The following is a 6,634-nucleotide window of genomic DNA, read 5'->3' on the forward strand; positions in this document are numbered from 1 at the left end:
GCCATTCAATTGTCCGCTTGATCCCAGACAAAGAGAAGCCAGTTGCCCCAGTATATCCGCTTATATGCCTGCTGGCCTTCCTTCTCTTTGCTGTGGATTTTCTATTTGGCCAGAACATCGCCTCCGCTTTTCCCCAGGCTCCATGTTTAATGTTCTTGGCTTTCAGTTACCTGTGCCTTTATGTGGGTCAATTTTACCATCAGATACAAAAGCATGGCTATTTTTTGGAATACGCATATCTTGGATAACTCAAAATGAGCTTGAAACACTTGTCTCATACAACGCAAACAAATCAAAAAATTTTAAAAATTTCTTTTTCGATTCCTATGAACTGAATACATTTTAATTTTGCCGCATATTGTTTTCCTTAGACAACTTCCCGCAGTATAATTCTCAGTATAATAACTCGAGCTACCAATTCGTTTAAGCAAAAATAGCATTTTCTGCCAATTCCGGACCCAATCAACAAGAATTTGAGAAAAAAATACATTTCCAACATGGGAAAAATTGCAATTGGCCAGTTTCGCATGAAACAGTACATTTTGCATAGTGTTTCCATTGATGGCTGGATAGCCAGAGAAATACAACAAATAAATATGAGCAGCTGGAAGACCCGGAAAATATTGGACACCGAATTTACAATCATTGAACGCAATTTATCATCCAGCTATAATGCAATGGATGATTCTATTCAACACGAAATGAAAGCCAAACACTGCAGCGTCATTTCACCTGCGTTCATGATTATATGACCCCCTATTCCTCGTGGCACTTTAGTCAGGAAATTCAATTTGGCGCAACGCGGTTTTTCCAAAATGAGGAAAAATCGGCTCAACAGCTTTTTCGTTCTGCTCTGTAAATCGATTTAGAGGGGAGTATGCGATTAAAAGAAATGGAACATTTCTCTTCTCTTTCGTTGCGAAAAAGAGGAATATAATTTACTCAAAATTTTAATAGCTTTTTTTAATAGCATTGTTGTACAATAAAAGTATTTCGTAAATGTTAATTTACTCATTTAAATGCTGTGATTATAGACAGATTTTTTTCTATCATTTATGATATGTATATTTATTTGAAGTACCCATTTCTAATTTAAGATCACTAAGATCAAAGCTCTATCTATCGATATACACTTTTAAAAAGAACCTGTTTTATTTAAATTTGAAAATATTGGAGCTGAACACATAGAGGCGATGAACAACTGAATACTTAGATAAGCCGCAAGGTCAAAATAAAATACGTTTGTGAATTAAAATAAGCTAGTGGCCACGTGGCGTATGTGTAACATTTACTGCACTCGCGGCTGACGTAAATTACCATAATTACAGGCCGTCCCCGAAATGAAATAATGTGCCCATCGCCTCCTGACCACAAAGGACACACTCCTTGCGGCCCAATGGCAGTGACTTACCTAATTAGCGACAGGATTTCCAGCGGCAGCACGCAGTGTTGTTGCTGCTCAGCCAGCTAGCTAGCGCCACCAGGCGGGCGACAGACGGACTAGCCGACTACGTTCATTTGGCCCTTTGGGCAATTGTTGTGGTTGTCGTTGTTGTAGCCGTTGTAGTGCTGCTGCAGCTGTTGCTAGTGTGGTTGTTGCTGCTGCCGTTGGCCAACAATCTGGCAACGCCTTTCAGCCAGCTTACAATGTTGTGTTGTTTATACTGTTTTACCAATTTTGTTACGTTGTTTTTGCCTTTGTTGTAGCTGTTACTCTGCTTGTTGCAACTTATGTGCACTTGCCGCTGGCTGTGGCCTGTGCGAGTGAACGAGAAGGGGTGAGTGAGCGAGAGGGGACGAACCGAAACTTGCAAGGACACGCATCACGTCGCCTGACGAACGACACACACACACACACACACACGCGCGCGGGCTTCGCACTCACACTCGCGCACAGCCGACAAGGTACGACACTTTGAAATGTATATTTCTCTTTTTTCGCTTTCGTCGTTTTTCTTTTGATTTTACACCAGTGTTGGGGCGTTAGGTCCTTTGAAACCGCCCCTCGAACAACAAAAACAACAGCTTCTGGCCTCACACCCCCGGCTTTATTTCAGTTTTTATTTTATTTCGCCTTATTTTGGCCAACTTTTGACGCTTTATGCTTGGCCATCTGATTTCCCTCTCTTTCTTTCTGGCTGTTTTTTCTGTTTCCTCCTTTGTGTGTTTTGTTCCCACATTCGCAGTCGTCTTTTACGATTGCTTTGTTTACTTTGACGTCCTAACTGCCCAGCAATGTATGCTAAAGTTTTCCGATTTTCCGCTCGTACCTTCACTCTGCTGCTGCTCATTTGGCGCCACTTTTGGGCCAACAACTTTTGTATTTCCTTTGAGTAACTGATGGTCGAGCAGCTTATGTAAGTGGCAGCAATTTGCCAAGCAGTTAGCGGGAAAAGCTGCAAGGAACACTTGCCTCGAGGTGGAAACTTATGGAAACTGATGCAGAGTTGGAACCCAGATAAAAGTCGGTGGGGCGACAGGCTGCGTCTCGGGAGAAAATTTATAATGGGATCTGTAGACTTGAAAAGGTCGAGAGCAGCTCAAGTTTTTAAAGTAACCTAGTGTCTGAGCAGGACGACAGATAGTTCGGAGATCTGATTCTAAGTTTGGATCTGGCTTTTTGATGAAGCATTGGAGTAGGGAAAAGAAAGTGTAGAACGAAAATTGCATTACCATTGCGAACCAAATATAAGTTTATCATTGAAAATAAAAATTGATATGTGGAATTAGTTGGTACTGTTTTGATAGGTGCCTATGTATATTGTCAGAGTATTTTTTTAAAAGAGAACTTGAAATAGGGAGAATTCTTGAAATAGAGAATATACAAAAAAATAAAGTTTATAGTCTTTCAATACCTGTTTTACCAATAAGTCTAGAAAGTATTTCTCATACCAAAATCATTATTCTATTATTGATTTGGATTCAGCCACCTTAAACTGTCCATACACCCTATATTTGTACACTTGCCTGTTCCCAGCGATTCATTAATAAATAATTTCTAGCACTTCCTACACTGACATATATTTTGCATACCTCTTGAATGTGAATGCAAATGAACAGCACAGGCTGTAAAAATCGTGTTTGTCTTCTGCCTCAATGAACTATTTTTATTTATTTATACACTTTATTATTGCCAAGCGTACGAGTATTTGCGTGAAAATAGTGCGCTTAAATAACATGATATACGAGAAAAACCCCGGCTGGCAGTGGATTCAATTGGCATTGCGTCTATAAGTAAATACGACAAATCGTTTGCCAACTCGAGTATATATATTAGCGTTTATGATGCAGTTTTCGGAATTTCACTACCATAACAAGGTAGCTATATTTACCAAAGAGATCGTAAATAACGTCTGACTTGGCCTTATCATCCATTTATTTCGCATCACCTGCGGCAGACAATGTAATAAAAGGGGGAAATTTTTCACATGCTCCGAGGAAAGATGTTAAAAATAAACCAAAGCAATGCAAAGAGAAATGCAAAAATGCGAAGCTACGGACCAAAGCAAAACCTAGAAAATATACCATGTGTATGGGTGATGGTTCGGCATTTAACAAGCCAAAAACAAGGAGCACTATATCTAATTTAATTGTGTTTTTTGTTGAAACAAATTCACCCGCTCGTCGCCACACAAATGCCGAAATGCTGAGTATATTTCGGTGTTTTTCATCTCATTACTGCGAGGGTGGCGGTCAGACAAATGCCTTTGTTTCAATGTCTGTCCTTAACACGGCATTGGAATGCCGGGAATTTCGCCGCAAACGACATTTTTGTCTAGCAGCCAACGCGCCCCGTAATATGCAACATGTTTCCTGGTCCCCTATCCCGTGCCCACTTTACTTCTTCTGTGGCGGAGGCTCCACCCAGGAGCACGCAATGTGGCAAGGACGGGCACATTGCACTAGTCAAAAAGATAGTTTCGAATTCCCAGAAAGGTATTTTCTGTTTTCTAGGCCTAGTTTCAATTACAAAGAAAGTTATTCAAAGTTATACAAAGTTATTCAAAGAAACTGATCATGAATACTGTGTTTATAGTTATTATTATTATATTTACTGTCATGTATTGTTATTAATCCATTCACTATTAAAGTTCTACTTATTTCTAATGTTTTCAATACACCTATGGCTTTAGATACATTTCACTTTGAACTTGCAGAAAGGAAAACCTAAAGCTTGACTTTTTCGAAAATACTGAGCTATCCTTAGAGTGTAGGTCACATACTGGCTGACGCATAGGACATTTAGGATAATGATTGACTGACTGACTGACTGACTGACTGACTGACTGACTGACTGACTGACGGAATGACTAACCAGCGTGTGTGACTTTTCCCAGTTGTGTGTGGGCTTTCGGCGACTTTGCGTGTAGTTCGTAATTTAAGTAATGTGGGTCGCCGCCTGAAAGCTGAGCCCTGCGTATCCTTGTTGTTGTTAGTAACGCGATTTACCTTCCAGCGAAACACGCGCCACGGTTCCGTTACGTTGGCATTAGCTGTTGGCTGTTAGCTGTTGGCTATAGCTTTACCGTTACCAGTGCTCTTAGCGTTAGCATATATAGAGAGACCTGCGGTTGTAGCAGCCTAATTGTCATTGAAGGCAACCCACCCAAGGCATAAATTCAATTTCTTTCTCTTCGATGTGACAAGTCTTGAGGAGATCCCCCTTTTCGCCCACTTGCCACCCCCAAATGCACCAGCCCCGCCGCGCCCCTCCCCTCGCCGCCTTGTGGTTGTATTTGTTATTATTTTTTGATAGCCACCTTTTCGTGTGTTGCTTTCTCGCGATGTCGTCGCCGCCGCCGCCGCCCAGAAAAGGGGAACCCCCTTTTCTTGCTGCTTTTTGCGCTTTCTTGACTTGTTCTTTTGGCCCGACTGTCGCCGTCTCTGTCTGAGACTCTATTTCCATCTCTGTCTCTGTGCACTGGCTGCACCTTGACACTAATATTGTGCAAAGTAAAATAAACTTAAAAAAACACGAAAACCTGAAAAAAGGAAAGCAAGTGCAACTAAAAATAGTCGGAGACCGCTAAAAGAGAATTGATTGGCGGCTGTGTGTGTGTGGCTTTTGGGCTCTTTATGCGGACACTTGGCGATTTTATTGTCAAGTTATAATTGGTAATTGATGCCGATACCCCAACTGATTGTGTTATGATATACAAAGCTTACTCAATGGGCTGATTGCCGGGGATTGAAGCCACTGAAAATGGCTTTTGATTGATTTACACACGCGGGGTAAGCAGCGATAGCTTGGTGCTCCATGTAAAATTTAGTGGGTCTGGGGCAGACTTTTCTTAGCTTAAGTTCTGGATTGCATGTCTGGCAGAGTTTTTCAAATATATATTTTTTAATTTGCAACATATATTTATTTGCTACTTTTTGGTAGTTGCTGGTAGGTCATTTATGTTTTTTCGTATTTGTAATTTCTGAGTGCTGCAAGCTTTGGGCTCTGGTGCGTATACTTAATATCTCGAATAAAAACTTTTGAGCCCCTCTATTTATATATTTCGGTGAAATTTTAAATTTCTTTGAAATATTGTCTTCAAGTTAGGTATTTTATTAAAAAAAAAGTAAGGAAGCGTACTTAAACTACTGCCTACCCCTCAGATATTTAAAAATTGTGCTCAAATTATGGTTTTATAAACTGTAAACTTAGGTATTTTAAATCTGTTTTTTCTGATTCCTTGGCCATGATAAATTTCCTTGGCTCTTAAATATTTTTAAGTACATCATAAACTTATTATCGCTTGGCACGCCAAAATGCACTAAAATTGTCAGGTTTTCAAGTTCATGCATACATTAGCAGCAATCCGTGGGTGCGTATACTTCATTTCCAGCGCCAGGACTATCCTGCCCTGAAATCCCATTGCTTTGCATCCTAATTCTCACGTTTTAATTTTTAATGACCACATTTTTTGAAGCCACTCAATCTTGCAACGCTTATTGTCGCTTCACACGCTCGTTGTTCTTTTTGTTGTTGTTGGTGGTGCAGTTGGCACAATTGTTGTTGTTGCTGCTGTTGTTATTATTGTTGTGGGCGGTGGTGTGGGTTACTATCCCGCACCCAACGCGAAGACCAAAAAGAACCCAACACCAGAGCTTTACATAACTCACTCGCTCACTCACTCACTGCAAAAAATGGAAACACTTGGGTTGAGCGTTAAAAATTCAAAACACAAATACACATTTCAATTCGCACACTGCAATTTCCACGCGATTTTCAATCATTTTCCCATACATTTGATTAGCCCCTAAATGGGTTGGCACTTTTGGATTTCATTCCGATACCGTTTTCTTGCGAATATCATACAAGTATATATAATATATATATCGAGGGCGGTGTGAAGTCGATATTACTACGCTGGCTTATTGTTTGGCCGTCCGTGGTCCGTGGTGACGAGTTTTCTCCGCTTCCGCAGTGCTGTTGAATTGCAAACCCGACCCGAACTGAGACCTCAACTGACCAAGTTTTCCTTTTCATGCACTTTGGCACGCATTTCGGAAAATTCGATTCGGAAAAGCGGAAAAGCAGGATGACGAAGCGCGGCGAACACCGAAAAGTCTCTGGTGCGCCGCTTGCTTTTCGATGTCGCCTCCTATTTTCCGTTCGGAGCCAAAGCTCTCCGCCGGCTCTCTC

At 40.9% G+C, this 6,634-nt stretch overlaps 1 protein-coding gene across 7 annotated transcripts in view; it reads right to left on the reverse strand.

Annotated features, from left to right (window-relative positions):
- The window catches only part of LOC6543796 (glutamate-gated chloride channel), a 47,107-nt gene extending 40,538 nt beyond the window's left edge, over positions 1-6,569 (reverse strand). For 4 of the 7 annotated variants that reach the window (XM_026976492.1, XM_026976485.1, XM_026976483.1 and 1 more), the window contains exons 1-2: positions 6,236-6,569; positions 1,412-1,756 (exon numbers count right to left, since the gene is read on the reverse strand). The gene's annotated coding sequence lies outside the window, so the exon portion shown is untranslated. Of the gene's footprint in view, positions 1-1,411; positions 1,757-6,111; positions 6,148-6,235 lie in introns of those variants that run through there. The other 3 variants (XM_026976487.1, XM_026976488.1, XM_026976486.1) reach the window with 3 other exon arrangements.
- Positions 6,570-6,634: the final 65 nt, after the last annotated feature.

The sequence above is a fragment of the Drosophila erecta genome, unplaced genomic scaffold (genome assembly GCF_003286155.1).
Source record: "Drosophila erecta strain 14021-0224.00,06,07 unplaced genomic scaffold, DereRS2 tig00000021-arrow-pilon, whole genome shotgun sequence".
NCBI lineage: Eukaryota > Metazoa > Arthropoda > Insecta > Diptera > Drosophilidae > Drosophila > Drosophila erecta.